The following is a 17,269-nucleotide window of genomic DNA, read 5'->3' as shown; positions in this document are numbered from 1 at the left end:
CTGGGTTTATCTCTGCTTGGTGAAAAGTTTCCTGAAGGCATTGTTGTAGTTCTTGTTCAATGCCGTGTAAATCAGGGATTGAAGAAAGAGTTGGAGTAGCCAAGCCACAGGAATATGCTTTTCCAGATGGGGGGCAGGCTGCAGGCACAGAGAGGGCTGATGAACTCCGTCAGGAAGAAGGGGCTCCAGCACAGCACGAACACGCCGATGAGAACGCCCACCATCACGGCCGCCCACTTCACGTTATGCTCCAGCCACGAGGCTCTGTTATTCTGAAGGGCCACCGCAGGGCAACGTGCCGTGAACACCATCTCAGCCTCGTGAGGGGCCTCCTTCACCTGGGAACAAAGGAAAAGTGGAATTCAAAAATAAAATGTATCATTGGATGGTACAGCGACATGAGGCCACTCCAACCTTGGCCGAGCCCTCCCCTCCAGCCTCATTCAAGATGCATTGATCCCATACTCCATCAGTAAATATTAGGTGAAAAAGTCCTTGAAACCATAGATTAAAATAAATTCTGAAGGCTCTTCAGAGAGTGCGAGTGGTGGTCCCTACAATGTCAAATAATATGATCTAAAAAGTGGGGGACGGGGAGACAGTTAAGAGCAGGCGCCTTGGTGTCACACCCGGGCTTGAGCCCCCGCCCCGCTGGCCGAGGCATTCCAGGACCTGTTAAGCTGGGCGACCAAGTCCCCATGGTTGAGAACTGGGAGCGCGTTGGGTGCACAGCACTCACCATTCAATACTCATGGAGCCTCCATACTGTTCTCCATAGTGGCTGTATCAATTTACATTCCCACCAACAGTGCAAGAGGCTTCCCTTTTCTCCACACCCTCTCCAGCATTTACTGTTTGTAGATTTTTTGATGATGGCCATTCTGGCTGGTGTGAGATGATATCTCATTGTAGTTTTGATTTGCATTTCTCTAATGATGAATGATGTTGAGCATTCTTTCATGTGTTTGTTGGGAATCTGTATATCTTCTTTGGAGAAATGTCTATTTAGGTCTTCTGCCCATTTTTGGATTGGGTTGTTTGTTGTTTTGATATTGAGCTGCATGAGCTGCTTGTAAATTTTGGAGATTAATCCTTTGTCAGTTGCTCCATTTGCGAATATTTTCTCCCATTCTGAGGGTGGTCTTTTGGTCTTGTTTATGGTTTCCTTTGCTGTGCAAAAGCTTTGAAGTTTCATTAGGTCTCATTTGTTTATTTTTGTTTTTTTTTCCATTTCTCTAGGAGGAGGGTCAAAAAGGATCTTGCTGCGATTTATGTCATAGAGTGTTCTGCCTATGTTTTCCTCTAAGAGTTTGATAGTCTGGCCTTACATTTAGGTCTTTAATCCATTTTGAGTTTATTTTTGTGTATGGTGTTAGGGAGTGTTCTAATCTCATACTTTTACATGTAGCTGTCCCATTTTCCCAGCACCACTTATTGAAGAGGCTGTCTTTTCTCCACTGTATATTCTTGCCTCCTTTATCAAAGATAAGGTGACCATAAATTGATACAGTCACTATGGAGAACACTATGGAGGTTCCTTAAAAAACTAAAAATAGAACTACCATATGACCCAGCCATCCCACTACTGGGCATATACCCTGAGAAAACCATAATTCAAAAAGCGTCGGGCTTCCCTGGTGGCACAGTGGTTCAGAGTCCACCTGCCAATGCAGGGGACGCGGGTTCGTGCCCTGGTCCGGGAAGATCCCACATGCCGCGGAGTGACTGGGCCCATGAGCCATGGCCGCTGAGCCTGCGCGTCCGGAGCCTGTGCTCCGCAACGGGAGAGGCCACAGCAGTGAGTGGCCCACGTAACGCAAAAAAAAAAAAAAAAAAAAAAAGTGGGGGCATGTACCAAAATATTCATTGCAGCTCTAATTACAGTAGCCAGGACATGGAAGCAACCTAAGTTTCCATCAACAGATGAATGGATAAAGAAGATGTGGCACATATACACAATGGAATATTACTCAGCCATAAAAAGAAACGAAATTGAGTTATTTGTAGTGAGGTGGATGGACCTAGAGTCTGTCATACAGAGTGAAGTAAGTCAGAAAGAGAAAAACAAATACCATATACTAACACATATATATGGAATCTAAGAATAAAAAAGGTCATGAAGAACCTAGGGGCAAGACAGGAATAAAGACACAGACCAACTAGAGAATAGACTTGAGGATATGGGGAGGGGGAAGGGTAAGCTGGGACAAAGTGAGAGAGTGGCATGGACATATGTACACTACCAAATGTAAAATCAATAGCTAGTGGGAAGCAGCCACATAGCACAGGGAGATCAGCTCAGTGCTTTGTGACCTCCTAGAGGGGTGGGATAGGGAGGGAGGGAGACACAAGAGGGAAGATATATGGGAACATATGTATATGTATAGCTGATTCGCTTTGTTATGCAGCAGAAACTAACACACCATTGTAAAGCAGTTATACTCCAATAAAGATGTTAAAAAAAAAATACTCATGGAGGCAGGCGGGGCTGGGAATAGGGCCCCAAAGAGGACAAACCCAGGCCTGCCCCTCACAACGTTCCCAGGAGAGGCAGCCTGTAAACATCAGTACTGCAAGAAATTATACACTCCTGTGCTAAAGGGATTCACTTTAAATTGGGAGCTGATTTTGTGCTCAATTGCATGTACTCCACCTTCACCAGAATCACATATATACTGACCTTCCCCCCTGCCTCTTTGGAGCGATTTCTCAGAGCTATCTGAAATGCTGTCTCCCGGGCTATAGTCCTCATTTTGCCCCAAATAAAACTTAAGTCACAACTCCTATGTTGTGCTTTTTTTTTTCAGTCAGCACCCCTCTAAACTCAATCACATCTCCCTGTGATTTGGTACCATGTTCCCCTCCTTTGTAGCAATGTGTGTGATCATGGGTGTTATATGTGGCACCCCTCTAGTCCAAGCTGAACAATGGCAGGCCTGGGTCTTCCTTGTACAGCACCTGCCTGGCAACACCACCTGGCACCTGACAGGTGCCCAGGAAACAGCTGCTAAGTTGACATTTCAACAGCATGGTCTGCACCTGCAGTTCTCTTCCTTCCCGGAATGCTGCCAGTCATGATGCTGGAGAAAACTCAGAGGCAAGGGGCTCCCAGGCAAGGATTGCATCTAGTTTCCCTCCCAGACACAACTGGAAGCAGGCACCAGGAGAGCCACCCAACCGCGGGGCACTTCAGTGTCCACAGAAGGAAGAGCCCTGTCTCCTGTCACCTGGGGCAGGACGGTGGGAGCCAAGAAGGCGACCACGTGGTCTGACCTGGCAAACCTCACCCTCAGCTCTACCTTCAAATTCTTGGTCTCTGCTACTTCCCCCCACCCTCATCTCTATTTATTCAGAAAACCACTAGGTCAGCCTGAAACAGATCATGGCAATATGGACAAAGTTGAGTCCTTTCTTTTGTTAGTGTAAACCCAGCATCCTCCCGCTGCCACTTGGAGAGAGAGAAGGAAAAGGTCTCTCGTGGTGACCAACCAGCACTTCCCTCCTCTCCATCCCTCTGCCCCTTACAAAGGTCCTGTCTTGGCAAACACACACCCTCTGGGGGCCAGCGGGCACCCCCTCTTTAATGAGCCATCCCAAGGTTTCCGGTCCCCCCAAGACAGATGGGAGCTGCAGGTCACCTCTCCTCTTTAGAAGAGATAACACTGACCAATTCCCTCATAGTAGACCACCATCATCCACCATAGGAAGCCTGGGGGATAAAATGTGTCACCCTGAAATCACCCCGTGAATCACAGCAGTCCATTTTCCGGAGGGAAAAAGAGTATCAGAGCACAAGAGGAAGTAGCAGGTGATGTTTGTCTTTGTCCCACTCAGCTCATTAATGGGCACTTTCCCAGCCATTTCTCCGGTGACCTCAATGACCTCCCAGGCACTTGAGTTCCTCCCTGGGTTAATGCAATTCCAAATCCTTGTTATGCTACAGAAGTAAAGACATGGGGTCAGTTCAGTTCAAAGGGATCCTGGGGGAAGAGAAACAGAAAAGGCAGTAGAAAGAAAAGGCAGTCCCCCTGGTTTGCTAGGAGACTGACAAGGTTGGCTTTTTTCACTTGAAATGTAATATCCAATAGTAAACCAAAAGACACTAAGAAGAACTCTAGAAAAGCTGCTGTAAAACAGAGACTATGCTAAACACTTGTAACAAATGACTTTAATTCATCCTCACACCAATCCTTCGAGGGATTATCTCCATTTCACAGTTGAGAAAACACAGAACCTATCTTAGGATCACATTTGTGCTTGGGATGCTTTCAGAATGGACATCTACGGCTTCCTAGGAAATGCCTAGGGGCTCTGGCACCCAGCTCTGGGGCCAGCCCTGAGCTTCTCTGTCTTTCCTCTTTGGTTGGGTGTCTCCTCAGCCTCTTGGCCCTGACTTTCCTCTGCACAGCTGTGGGAAAACTGACCATTCAGGTTTAAGAAGCCTCTGACGCTGGCTTAGAATCCACTAATCTGAAGGCAAAAATACGGACTGTTGAAGGCACACAACCAGTAGCACCTGCCACTTTTTGGTCCTGCTGTAAAAAGACAGGTGCTCTGAACACACAGAAGTTTGGAGACATCAGATGTCATGGCCAAGGCCATACAAGCAGGGCAAAGCAGAACCAAGGTGCCTGCCCAATCTGTTTGGTTCCAGGCCTGTATGGTTTCTTTCTGCCAGGGAAGGGAAGGGAAGGGGAAGGGGACATGACCTAAAAGATGCGTTCACCTAAACATCTCCATAGAGTCTGAGGCTTTTCCACCTAAAATTAATTAAGGACCAAATCAGCCAGATAATATATTCTCAGAGATTTATTAATCACCTACTGTGGATATAGGGACTACATACTGGAATTCCCCATCAAGTCCCAATTTCAAATATGCTGTCCCACTATTCCCATAAGCACTCTGATATCAGGGCATGGATTCTGAATCGTCATTCTGAATATTGTGTCACGACCAACACTCCAGGAGGGTAGGGACCACGTGTGTCCTGTCCACTGAAAAGTCCCCAGCACCTTGTAATATATGGCCTATATTAAAATCTCAATAAACACTTACTGAATAAATAGATATTTGGGGGCGAAAACTCTAAGTCTCTTGCATTTCTGCACATTTTGCTAGCAAAGACACTGACAGCCCTTGTTTTGGACTAGCTTGTCAAGGATGTTTGAAGAGCAAACAGCCTTGGAAGATAGAGATAGTGTCTCCCAGTAGAAAAGAAGGCGGGTTTACTTGCAACACATCATAAAAGATTCATGTTTCCTAAGAGCAAAGGGCAAGTTTACTTATTGGCCAACCCTGGCCAGTACAGACTTGAGTTCCCTAATCTGGGAGTTTCTCTACTACTTGTGAGGCCAATCCAGTGGGCCACTCCATGTGACTCCCATGGAACTTTGAAGGAAAGGGGGACGGATGCACACATGAAGCTGGTGCTGCCTGTGTACCATGAGTAATAAAGGCCTTTGACTCTGATCCGGGAGTCTCCTGCCTTCTGCCAGCGTCCAGTAAACTAGGGTAGGCCGACTTGTTTGCTTGCAAACAAGCTAAAATCTCAGACCTTCACAGTTCCTGAGAGTCATTTAGTATTTGCCATGTGGTCCCACACACCAACTTACTCAGTTATAACAGCAGCCAGTAAAGAAGGAATGAGGAAACCAAGGATCAGAGCAAGTTAGTGATTAGATAGAATTCCAATCGGAGCCCCCATTTCCACATCTCCAACCATGAAGAACCTTATCTATATGGTGGGCTTCCTGGAGGATGACAGTGAGACAGTAGTACATGGCAGGACCTCAGAAATGTCAGCTTCATGTCCCCTTGTCCCTTCCCCCCCCAATTAAGAAAAGAAAAATTCCAGCTGCCACAGAAAGTACCCACAAACATATGTAAACCTCTAATGTTGTCAGAAGAACAACCTAATAAGAACTAGAAAAGGAAAGCAGAAAGAAGGAAGGTTACTAATCACTTCTGGGACCAACCAGTTTGCATTGTGACGCATGGTCAGGCACCCCGTACAGTGAGGCTCTTCACAAGGCTGGCGTGAGGAGACACACTAACCCTAGTGACTAATCAAGCCCTGCAACATCTGAGAGAGGGCAGAGGGCAGAGGGCACTGAGGCGTTTCCGATTTTGGTTGAAGGCAATCTGGATTGTAACTGGAATCCCCCATTTCTAACCAGAGCTCGGAGGGTCAGGAGTTGGGATATCCAGAGCTCCATTCTCTCTGCCCAAGGTGTACTGAGATAACCAAGCTCCAAGCTGCATTTGTAAAGGCATCTTGAAGAGATAACTAACCAAAATAGCCCCTCAAAGTAAACAGGAGCTGTCTAGCTTGTCTGACAAACTAGACCAGGAAATCTTCTCAACTGCTTCTCTTGTGCAAAAGAAGCCAGAAAATAAATTAAGGACATTTTCTTGTAAAAAAATAAAATAAAAACACCATTGTAAAGCAATTATACTCCAATAAAGATGTAAAAAAAATAAAATTAAATAAAGGCAGAGCACTACTGGGCTTGAAAAATATTAATTTTCCCTTGAGGGTAATTATATACACCACAGAGTACAGTTTTGCTAAACTTTTGGGTATGATGATAACATAAAGTACAATTACTATTATTCTTATATTTGGAAAACATGGATTTGGCGGGGCTGTTAGTCACTCTGGAATGGCTAAGGCACCACTGGAGTTAATGATGAGAAGGGGAAATTGTAATCAAGTGTGCTAATTAAAGTTACACGACACTTGTTTTTGCTCTTATATCATCTGATCTAGTGACCCCCCTTTATGGGTGGAGGCCAATGGAAGGTCATCTGTTGAGGCAAGTGCTCTTACCCTGAGGTGCCTAGACTCCCAGGCCAGAGAGTCTCTGCACAGAAGGAGTACAGTGTAATGGAGAGAGGGGAGATTTTGCCTTTTGCACACGCATTGTCCAGCCTCAGTGTTCTGACCTGCCCTCTTAGGGGGCCATGGCTCCCCTGACCACCACGGCCCTGCCTCAGAGAGTTCCAGTTCCTGCTGCACTGTGGGTTCCATCCCTTGGGAGAGCCAGTAGGAGGAAAGGCTGAGCATCACTCTCCAGAGATGGGCTTCAGGGAGTGCCCTAGGCACGCTGGGCAAGCAAATGTCTACGTGCCTTTCTGGACAGCAAGTCCAAAGGTTTGTTCGATCTTCAGCGAATTCTGTGACTTACCAAAGGGTTAATGACCAAGGAGTTTGGATGTCATTCTTCCACTGAGAAGCTCAATTTTCTCCAAGAACTACATGGATTTAAATGTCATTGGTGAAAACACATGATCCCTGCACCATGCTCATCTACATCCCCCTTCGTTCCCCCTGCCCTTTCCACTCTTCCCCAGCAGTCCAATCAGAGAAAAGAGAAATGGAAGCAGATGTAAAGAGCCAGAATGAGCATAATGATGTAAGAGAACAAGGGAGAAGTTTATAGAGAGGGGAAAGCCAGGGATATTTCTAAAAGTATAGAGAAAACGCTCCTTCATCCACCTAAGTAGTTCTGGAAACTCTCAGTGCCAATCTTAAAAGAATCAAACCATAAGCCAGATGTATTTTTTACCACTGATACAACTTGATTAATGCAATTTACTTTTCTAAAGTTAAAATAACCTTGCAGTCTGGCATGGGAATGTGTTTCAGTCATATTTCTTTTAGTAGTTGGAATCAGAACAAGGGTGATGATTTTCCACCATCCTCTTCCCATATCTGAGCTCTGACTGAACCCAGGTCCCACACGTGGTTCTGTACACAAGCCCACCAGCTGCTGGTCTTTGGAGAGGAACAGATGACAACTAAACATTGGAAAAGTGGCAAAAACGTCGAGGGCTCTGTACAGATTTCAGGTCACTTAGGGCTTATATACTGTATGCTTGCAACACAAATCTACTAATGTGGAGAACTGGGTTGGAGAGCCAAATATTTTGTAATATAACATTATCTAAAATTCAGATCCAAGTCATCATAAATGCTATAGCTCAATACTACAAATTTATTTTGACCTTTACAGGTTCCAAAGTGCTTTCACGTACACTATCAGTCTTTTGGGATCACTGCCCTCTGGACAGACTTCTAGAAAAGCACCTATAAGAATTTATTATTAATTCTGTAATTGTGGCTTACTAAAATTAATCCCCTGAGATCAGAGACCACTTCTATGAAACCTCAAAGGCTACTACATCGTCTGATGCATAGGTCACTACAAGTCAGTCAAGTAACGTTGAACCATCTCCGTGTCCTTTTGAAGGGGTTTTAAAATATGTCCACGGGTTCATTGACACGTTTCCCAAAGGTGGAGCCTAATTCCCCCTCCCTTGAGTATGGACGGGAGTTAGTGACTCACTTCTAAGGAATAGAATATAAGGGAAGTGATGGAATATAACTTCTGAGACCAGATCATAAAAGGCACTGACTGCAGTTGCCTCCTTGCTTCACTGTCTCAGACTAGGGGAAGCCAGCGGCCGTGTTGTGATGACACTCAAGCAGCCTTGTAGAGACGTCCTGCTAACAGACATGCAAACAAGCCACAGTTACAACCACAAGAGACCTTGTGCCAGAGCCACCCAGCTAAGCCATTCCCAATGCCTGCCCCATGGAAACTGTGAGTTCATACGTTTTTGTTGTCTTAAGACACTAAGCTTTGTACTAATTGTTAAGAAATAAATAACAAACCCACCTATAATGGTAAGAGGTATAAAATAATAGTTTATTACTTATAATTTATAAGAAGAATTTCAAAAAATAATAATGAAGACAGTACAGCAGCTATCATTTAGGGTTTACTATTTTAGTTACTCCATATACACTATTATCTCATCTATTCTTCACAAGAATTTTAAGAGGCAGATGGCAATATTTCCATTTTACCTACAGATGGAAATGCAGATGGAGATGAACTCACTTGGCTGAAGTGCTAATAAGTGGCACAGAAAGAATTGGAATCCAGGCCTCCTTGCTTCTAAACCCCATGCTCTTAACCACTGTGCACACTGTCTCCCAACACATGTTTATTGATTGAGTGAATGAGTGAAGGGTATCAACCAGGGCCACATTATAACCCTCACGAGCCCGAAGCATCCTTGCCTCTGTGGGTCCTTCCTCCATTAAAAAAAAATTAAAAATTATATTTTATGACCATATTATTATAAAGACTAATATAATCAAGGCTGGGCTCATGATTACATATTCCTTAACAATTATATTCATTTTTTCCTCTAAAATAAATTAAAATTAAACTATTTCCACGGGCCCCTATAAGTATGGTGGCTCTCGGTGGTGTCTTCACTGTGCCTAATGAATAAAATAGCCCCAGTATCAACTTGTGCACAGATATCAGATAATTAAAAAGAACAAAATGTTTGATGTCGCATTTTAAAAGCCAACCAAATCATCTCTATTGGCTTTGCTTCTTTCTTCCTCTAAGCAGTAAAAGGCACAGGGCAGAAGGAAACAGTCATAACCAATGGGAGGTGTGTGGTGAGGGCAGAATATACGCTATGTGTCACGCTTAGTCTACGAGGCTGAAAAAAAGGATGCAGGTGGGAATGAATCCCGTCTCCCAAGAGAAGCTGGCAGTACCTCTGTGCTCAACTGTGTTCAGCTCTCCTGGAAAGGTGTTCACGGGCATAGTTTTGAGATCCTGCTCGCTGTGCATGAAAAATGTCGCCTGCCATATCAGTAAACAGAGGATGTTGTGGTCCTCAAGCCATCAGCCACTGAGCTGTGCACCCTGAGGGGATTCAGGACAAAGAAAAGCAAGATACAAGCCCCAAATAGCTAAGGTGCAAATCAAAGGGCTGATTTCAATGAGCCCAGACTTTTGCATCTTCCCATACATAGACAAGCGCTAAATGCATTAACTTAAGATATCTGGGGCTTCCCTGGTGGCCCAGTGGTTAGGAATCGCCTGCCAAGGCAGGGGACATGGGTTCGAGTCCTGGTTCGGGAAGATCCCACATGCCGTGGAGCAGCTAGGCCCGTGCGCCACAGCTGCTGGACCTGTGCTCTAGAGCCCGCGAGCCACAACTACTGAGTCCGTGTGCCACAACTGCTGAAGCCCACACACCTAGAACCTGTGCTCCGCAACGAGAGAAGCCACCGCGATGAGAAGCCCGTGCACCACGGCAAAGGGTGGCCCCCACTTGCCGCAACTGGAGAAGGCCTGTGCACAGCAACGAGGACCCAACATGGCCAGAGATGGATAAATAAATGAATAAATTTATAAAAAAACAAAAACAAACTTAAGATATCAGGTTTTCTTTAATTAACAGTAATCTTTTGAAGTTCCGACTACCTGTTTTTTCTATATATCCTGGCTGCTTCCTTACCTCTTCGGAGCCGTCCCTCAGAGCGACCTGAGAGGCTGTCTTCGGGCTTAAGTCCTCAGAAAGTCCACTGAATAAAACATAATTCTCATCTTTTAGGTTGTGCTTTTGTTTTCAGTTGACATCCCCATGACCCACCTTGACTGGGATATGACTGCCTGTCTCCCATGAAGGTCTAGATACTTGTGAGATGTTTGTGACAGTGCCCAGAAGTTAAGTTCCTGGAGAGAGCATGACATACTGAAAAAGGGGTGAAAAAGAACAGTGACTTTTAGATCTGGGACAAACTTCAGCTTTTCCACCCCATAACTGTGTGGTTGTGGATGAACTCACTTTATGGCACTTGAGTTTGATCATCTGTAAAATGAGAGCTGTGTGGCGAAGACGGTTAGTGTTCACCAAAGAGCCATAGGCTCCCCAAGTTTTCACAGTGTCTGGCCAATGGACTGTGACCCGAAGGGGCACTTCAGGGCAAGGCAGGTAAAAGTTGCTGTATCCCCAGGTTTTGCTTCCCCTTTCACAGAAACCTTGGAAGCCACATGTTCAGGACAGCATAGTTCAAGAATGACAAGGGGCCTGGATCCATGAGTTACCGCCTGGAGGAGAGCTGAGCAGGAAGAGGGCCGCCAGACCCACACTGAACTTTGAGTGAGAGTGAGATAAACCGTTAGTCTGGGGCTTCTATGTTACGCAGCATATCTTAGCTTATCCTGACGAACAGAGACTGTAATGTCAATTTGTCTGGACGCTGAGGATTAAATAAGAGGATGTAGGTAAAGTGGCACAGTGCCTGAAAGAGGGAACTCAGTCAGCATTTCTTTCCTTCTCTACTTTAAAAAATTGAGGCACTGTTGCAGATCCCTTTCTGATACTATTTTAGTGTTGGGACCTAGTCACAGAATCCTGAAAAAAGATGAAGGGTGTGCACAACCTCATGACCAGAGGTCTTCTGCCTTCCTAAGTACTTCCATCACCCACAGAAAGCAGTAAAGACACTTTGCAGGACCTAAATGCAACTTGACTCATTTCCCCGGAGGTCAGACAAAAGCAGGTGGGGGAACGCATGGAGAGAGTACTCCCGGCACATTATTTTAAATTTCTGTCTGGGTGTCCTGTGGTCAGCAAGCTTGCAAATGCTGACTCAGCAACATTACCCAGGAGTTTGAGTGACAGCTTGCTGGAGCCTAAAGAAGCAGGGTGTTCTCGAACCCCATCTCATCTGTAGATGTATCTCAGCATCATATGAGTCAGGACTCTTAGCCTGACTTAGACCAATGCTGTGTCCTAGAGCAGAGACTTGCAGTACAAGGTGCAGAAGGGGCTGGCCCCAGCAGGTGGCGCCAGCAGGTGGCTAAATCAGGGCACCACGCTGCCCCGCCTCCTAGAGCTCTTTCTCCCTGCCAGTGGCCTCCCCATTGGCCAGGCTCCCGACCAGGCACATCTGCTTTGTATCACCTGCCTGAATGGGTTCTGTCAAAAATGAACACTCAACTCAGGCTTGGCAAGCCTTTCTAGCATCCGTTTCACCACGATGTCTCTGGGTGCGCACTGGATTGATGTAGCCAGTAAAAGTCAGCCCTACCTCGGCCAGCAGAGAGAAAAGCGATGATCACCCCAGGATTTCCGAGGGACCTTTCAAAGGACATCATTAATTCTGAATAAAGCTCTCCCCTACCAACACTTTCCAGTTGACATTCCTATTTTATCCTACAAAACTCCTCTGCCATTTAATGAAGGGCGTGCGGGTTGGCGAGACGCCTGCTTTTAAAAATACCCACGTTTGAATAACCTAAATATCGGAGTTAACTTTCAAAAGTAAAACAAAACTAACAACAGAAGAAATTACCCCGTCTCTTTCCCTCACCCCTCATGCCCCCTTTCCCTGGTCCATATATTGTATTAGGAAAGGGGCAATAAGTCCTGTTACTCTCTAGGACTGAGAGCCTGAAACCCCCATTCACTCAAAAGGAGAATTTGGGGCTTCCAGGGTGAGGAGGGAACTGTCATCTGTTAGGGTCTGGCCAAAAGGCAGAAAGCCCCGACTCTAAATACAATGGAGAGAAGTTCTGCCAAATGCAGGTTCCTCCATCTCATTCATTTCCAGGCTTATGTGCGGGCCCATTGTAGATTGCCAGGCAACGCGCTGTGGATCTCCTTGCTCCAGCCAGCTCTGCCCCCCATTCCCCGTTTGCCAGGCACTGCGCTAGGTGCCTCGCATGCTTCATCTCACGTAAACCAACAGCCCTATGAAGTAGGAATTCACTTATTTAAAGTTGAGGAAACAAAACCCACAGAGATTAAGCAACTGCCCCAACGTCCCCAGCTGGGATTTCAACCCACGGTTCTACCTCGTTCCAAAGTCACTAAAAGATAACACTGGGGTTGGGACAGTGAAAGCAAAGTGACACTTGGATTCATTTTTATCCTCACTTCCCCCTTGGCAGGGAGCTGGCCGATAGGGTTGGGGAATCGCCTCTGGACAGCAGGGTGTGGACGAGGGCGCAGTGGAGACATTAAATAAGGGGCGCATGGTCACAGGAATTCGCTCATCTGCAGGACGTATTCCCAGCCCCCTGCAGTCGCGCTTGGTCTAGCCGGGACTAGGAAGTTGGCGGCTAAAGACTCGCACGGACACAATAGCTCCTGGGGAAAAGCAACAGAGGGCGCAGCGAAATCAGACGTGCCCTCACCGCTACAGAGCAACGCTGCCCATGTCGCCCCCTTCCCCTTCTCCCGCGCGCACCAGCCACGCAGGTGGCGAACCCTTCGCGTGCGCGCCAGGCGCAGGTGATGAGCCCCTCGGTGTGCGCTGCAGGAGAGCAGATGGCAAACTCCCCGGCCGCTCGGGCTGCGCTGGTGGCCAACCTTTTCGCGCGTGCGCCAAGTGTGCAAACTTCCACCGCCAGCTCTCCCTTTCGCCACGCTTCCTCCTCCCGCAGCGACCCGCTTCCCCAAATCCCCATTGCTCAACCCGCGCCTCACCTGCATGGTGGCGGGCTACGGCAGCACAGCCCTGCGGCGGCGACCGAAGCGAAGCTTGGCCGCCTTGTATATCCTCCAGTAGACAGATAGCACCACGCCAAGAGGCAGGTAAAAGGCGCCACAGGTGGAGAAGACGGCGTAGGAGGGTTCCTGGCTCGCTTAGCAGCGCTGGAGCCGAGCGTCGTTCGCCACGCCCCAGCCGAAGAGCAGCGGCACGAGGGCGATGAGCGCGGAGAGGGCCCAGGTAAGCGCGATCATGAGCACCGAGGCTCGGCGGCGGGTGCGCGGCGTGTACGGCAGGTGGCGCGTGATGGTCCAGTATCGGGCCAGGGTGATGGCCGCCACGTTCCAGATGCTGGCGGTGCAGCGCAGCACGTCGAAGGAGGTCCACATGTGGCACAAGCTCCGGCCCAGCCGCCACCGTCGCCCGGTCGACAGCTCGCTCGCCAGGCTCAGGGGCGAGATGCACCAGCGCTGCCACGAGCACGTCCGACACTGCCGTCGAGGCCACCAAGTTATGCGGCACACGGTGGAGGGCGCGGACGCGCAGGATGGTGACCAAGACCAGGAGGTTCCACAGGAAAGTGGCCGCGAACGGCAGCACCAGCTGCGTCACCACCAGCCCCGTGAAGACAGAGAGGGGCGGCTCTCGACCAGGCAGGGCGGCGCCGCCTGGGGTCAACTGGACGACCCCACCGGGGCTTGGGCTGCTGCTCTAGGCTTCGGGTCCCAGGCGAAGGGCGATCCCGGTGGAGGCCACCGAGAGGTTAGCTGCTTCCATGGCGCGGGGCGTGCGGGATCCCGGCTCCTCGGCGGGGACGCACGCGCCCCTGGCGCTCAGCGTGGACAGGGAGGGTGCGAGCGTCGGGGGGGGGGGCCCTGTGTGCCCGGGGACGGCAGAGAGGGGTCCAGGTCGTCCTACCATGGTCCCTCATTGTGCCGCAGCCCTCCTTTGGCGCCTCTGCTTGGAGCTCTCGTGGACCTCTTTTCCAGTGGAGGAAAAAAAAAAAAAAAGTGGGACCCCTCAGGAGTCCAGCTCCGCCGGGCGCGCCAGTCCTTCCCGCCTCTCCTCGCCTTCCCGGGGGCAACGGGCTGTCGTAGGGCTGGGAATCTGAGAGCACGCGGTTTCCGTGCGCAGGGCGGCCTTGGAGAGTGGACCCCACCACGAGCCGGCGGCCCCTGGAGCAGAGCTGCACCCGGGGTGCGCGGGGGCGGGTGGTCCGGAGAGCCCGCCGACTGGAGCCGGGCCTTCAGGCTGTCCCGCCGAGTCTCCCCGCCCCCGCCGCGCGGAGAGAACCCCAACGCGGGAGTCCGCGGAGAAGGTTCACAATCGCTTAGGAATCCCGTGGCCGCCACCTTCGCGGATCCCTGGGACCAGCCTGGGGCACAGTTTGACATCCGGAAACAGAGGCACCGGACAGAGAGATTCTGGTTTCCTGGATCCCCATCCTAGGTGAACTAGGAGACTCAGGTGTTGGGTATGTCAAACAGGAAGCTCTTCAACCCGGCACCATCCTGCCTGCCGCTTCACTCGCCACACCTCTTCCGGGCGAGGCTTCCTGCTGCCTTGAGAAGTTCCCTCTCTGGCTCTGTGCAGAAAGAACGCAGCTTCTAGGCAGTTTGGCAGAGGCTCTGACACGGGAGGGTTCGCCACCTCCTCGCCATGCCATCCCTAACCCGTCCCGTCACATCCCTACCCGCATTCCCACCCCGCTTTCCCTTTGCGGCTGCGGAAGTTCCTGACCCTAGTGTATGTCTTCCAGTCTTCACATCCAGGGTGGAGATCGGGTTATATTTTGTTGACCCCTGGGCAAAGGTAGAAACCAGTGAGAAGTGAAATTCCCCTAACCTGCCGCCCAGCCCCCATTTTCAGTCTCTTAACACTTTAAAAAATAGTTCAATCAAAATGAAATCAGACTAAAGCCGCAATACTTCTGTTCCTGGGAGTAGACTAGAACCTAAAGAACACAGAGCCCAGACTGCCCCTTCTCTTGTCAGGGCAGCTCGACTGGCAGTCATTCACTGGCTTCTTACCAACACCCTAGGAACAGCCTCAGGCTGAGCAGGCTGCCCAGAAGAGGCTCTTTCTGGAAAGGTTCCCTAGGCTGCAGTGGAGGGAAGTGTTTCTTCCCTGGTCCTCTGAGCATCCCACCCCTGGCATCTGGGGCAATTTTTGGGGATCTGGACCCTGCAGGAGGGACACAAAGAATGTCTTCCTTACTCTCCCTTCATCATCCATTCACAGAGTGAGGACTTTTGCCTTCTGCATCCTGTGTGGGACTGGTCTTGCTTACACACACAGACTCACTCCTGGGGCATAAAGAGCAACAGGCAGAGGAGTCAAGATAAAAATACTTGGACTTGCAGGCGTAAGTGTCAAGTGGTTGACAAAAAATCTCAGAAGTGATGGGCTGTTCAGGGATCACAGAGATGCGGGGAGCTGTGGTCAGAGAAGCCCTTAGGCTTACTGAACTGTCAGGAAGGCATTTAGATGTTGGATGAGATGAATGGAGGGTGGGACCTGGCCAGAGTGTGGGTAGCTGGGGCAAAGCCACCAGGAGATGGACATGCAGAGTGCAAATGCCAAGCAGCAGGGTTTGCACTTGATCATGGAAAAAGCTGGATTTGGGACGAAAATTGACATGACAAAGACCATCCTTTAGAAGGAAATGGTGACTAGCAACTGAAATAGTTTCACAAGAATTTTCTCCCTATTTTATTGGGCAAACGAGAGCAAAGAATATCAAAAATGTAAAAGCATTCATCTTGCCCCAGTCGGATGCAGGACATGCTTTTATTTTCCCGTTTTTGCTTCTATCCACATACACTTTTCATGCCTAAAGTCAATTTTTTGTTTTCCAGATTTCTCTTAACATTTTTCGTGTTGCTATATACTCTCTTCATAGTTATATTTTTTTATATTGTTCCAGGTATTAGGTGAGAGACGTTGAGCAACTTAAGCTTTTGGAGACTCAGTTTTCTTATTTTAGAAATAAGGATAATTAACACCTGTCAGGAGATTATTGTAAAAGTATGGTTTAATAGTTGACTAAGTGTTCAATAAATGATGACAATTGCCACTATTTTTTTTTGCTGTACGCGGGCCTCTCACTGTTGTGGCCTCTCCCGTTGCAGAGCACAGGCTCCGGACGCGCAGGCTCAGCGGCCATGGCTCACGGGCCCAGCCGCTCCGCGGCATGTGGGATCCTCCCGGACCGGGGCGCGAACCCGTGTCCCCTGCATCGGTAGGCAGACTCTCAACCACTGCGCCACCAGGGAAGCCCAACTGCCACTATTTTTAACTTCTAGTTCAAAGCTTAGATTCCATTCTCTTGTGACGTTTGATGCAGATCGAGTTATTACAGTTTTACTCTCTCCAATATTTGTAACTACAAAATACATTCACACATTTTATTTCACTTGATCTTACCCGCAAGCTTTTTAGGCATTTTTCCTATTTGCAGATGGAGAAACAGCGAGAGGTTTGTCGTCTGGTGACTGACGCGGGGGCTTAGCTCTTCCGACCCCCATACCCCATTTGTCCATGACACCAAATGGCCCTCCATTCACTGGACTGGGGCTTCAGTCTGATGGGTTTCATTGACTTCTTCTGTATAAATCGTTTCATGTAAAAAGTCTGTTTGTCATTTTAGAAAATTATATTGTCTCCATTACAAGTCATTTTGGGCTTTTCTACTCTCATCTCAGACCACTCTCCCCTGCTCACCACACCCCAGCTGCTCGGCCTTCCGTTCCTTGAAGGTGACAAGCACATCCCATTCTCTGGGCTTTGGGGTGTGCCTGGGATGCTCTTCCCTCAGGTAGGCGTGTGGCTTATTCACTTCCTTCTGGTGTCTGGTGCAGTGTCACCATCTCAGGCCTTCCCTGACCATCGTATCTATAGTCCATCGCTCTGTCTAAAGACGGCTCTATCCCACTCCTCCACTTTATTTGT

General features: G+C 48.6%; 1 pseudogene; it reads right to left on the bottom strand.

Annotated features, from left to right (window-relative positions):
- Positions 1–6: 6 nt before the first annotated feature.
- On the bottom strand, positions 7–14,221 carry LOC114896655 (annotated as a pseudogene).
- Between the last annotated feature and the right edge of the window lie 3,048 nt (positions 14,222–17,269).

This window comes from Monodon monoceros, unplaced genomic scaffold, assembly GCF_005190385.1.
Source record: "Monodon monoceros isolate NGI ecotype Baffin Bay Population unplaced genomic scaffold, NGI_Narwhal_1 Super_Scaffold_16, whole genome shotgun sequence".
NCBI lineage: Eukaryota > Metazoa > Chordata > Mammalia > Artiodactyla > Monodontidae > Monodon > Monodon monoceros.
Note: the sequence above shows the minus strand (reverse complement) of the source record. Positions and strands in the feature narration are given on the sequence as shown.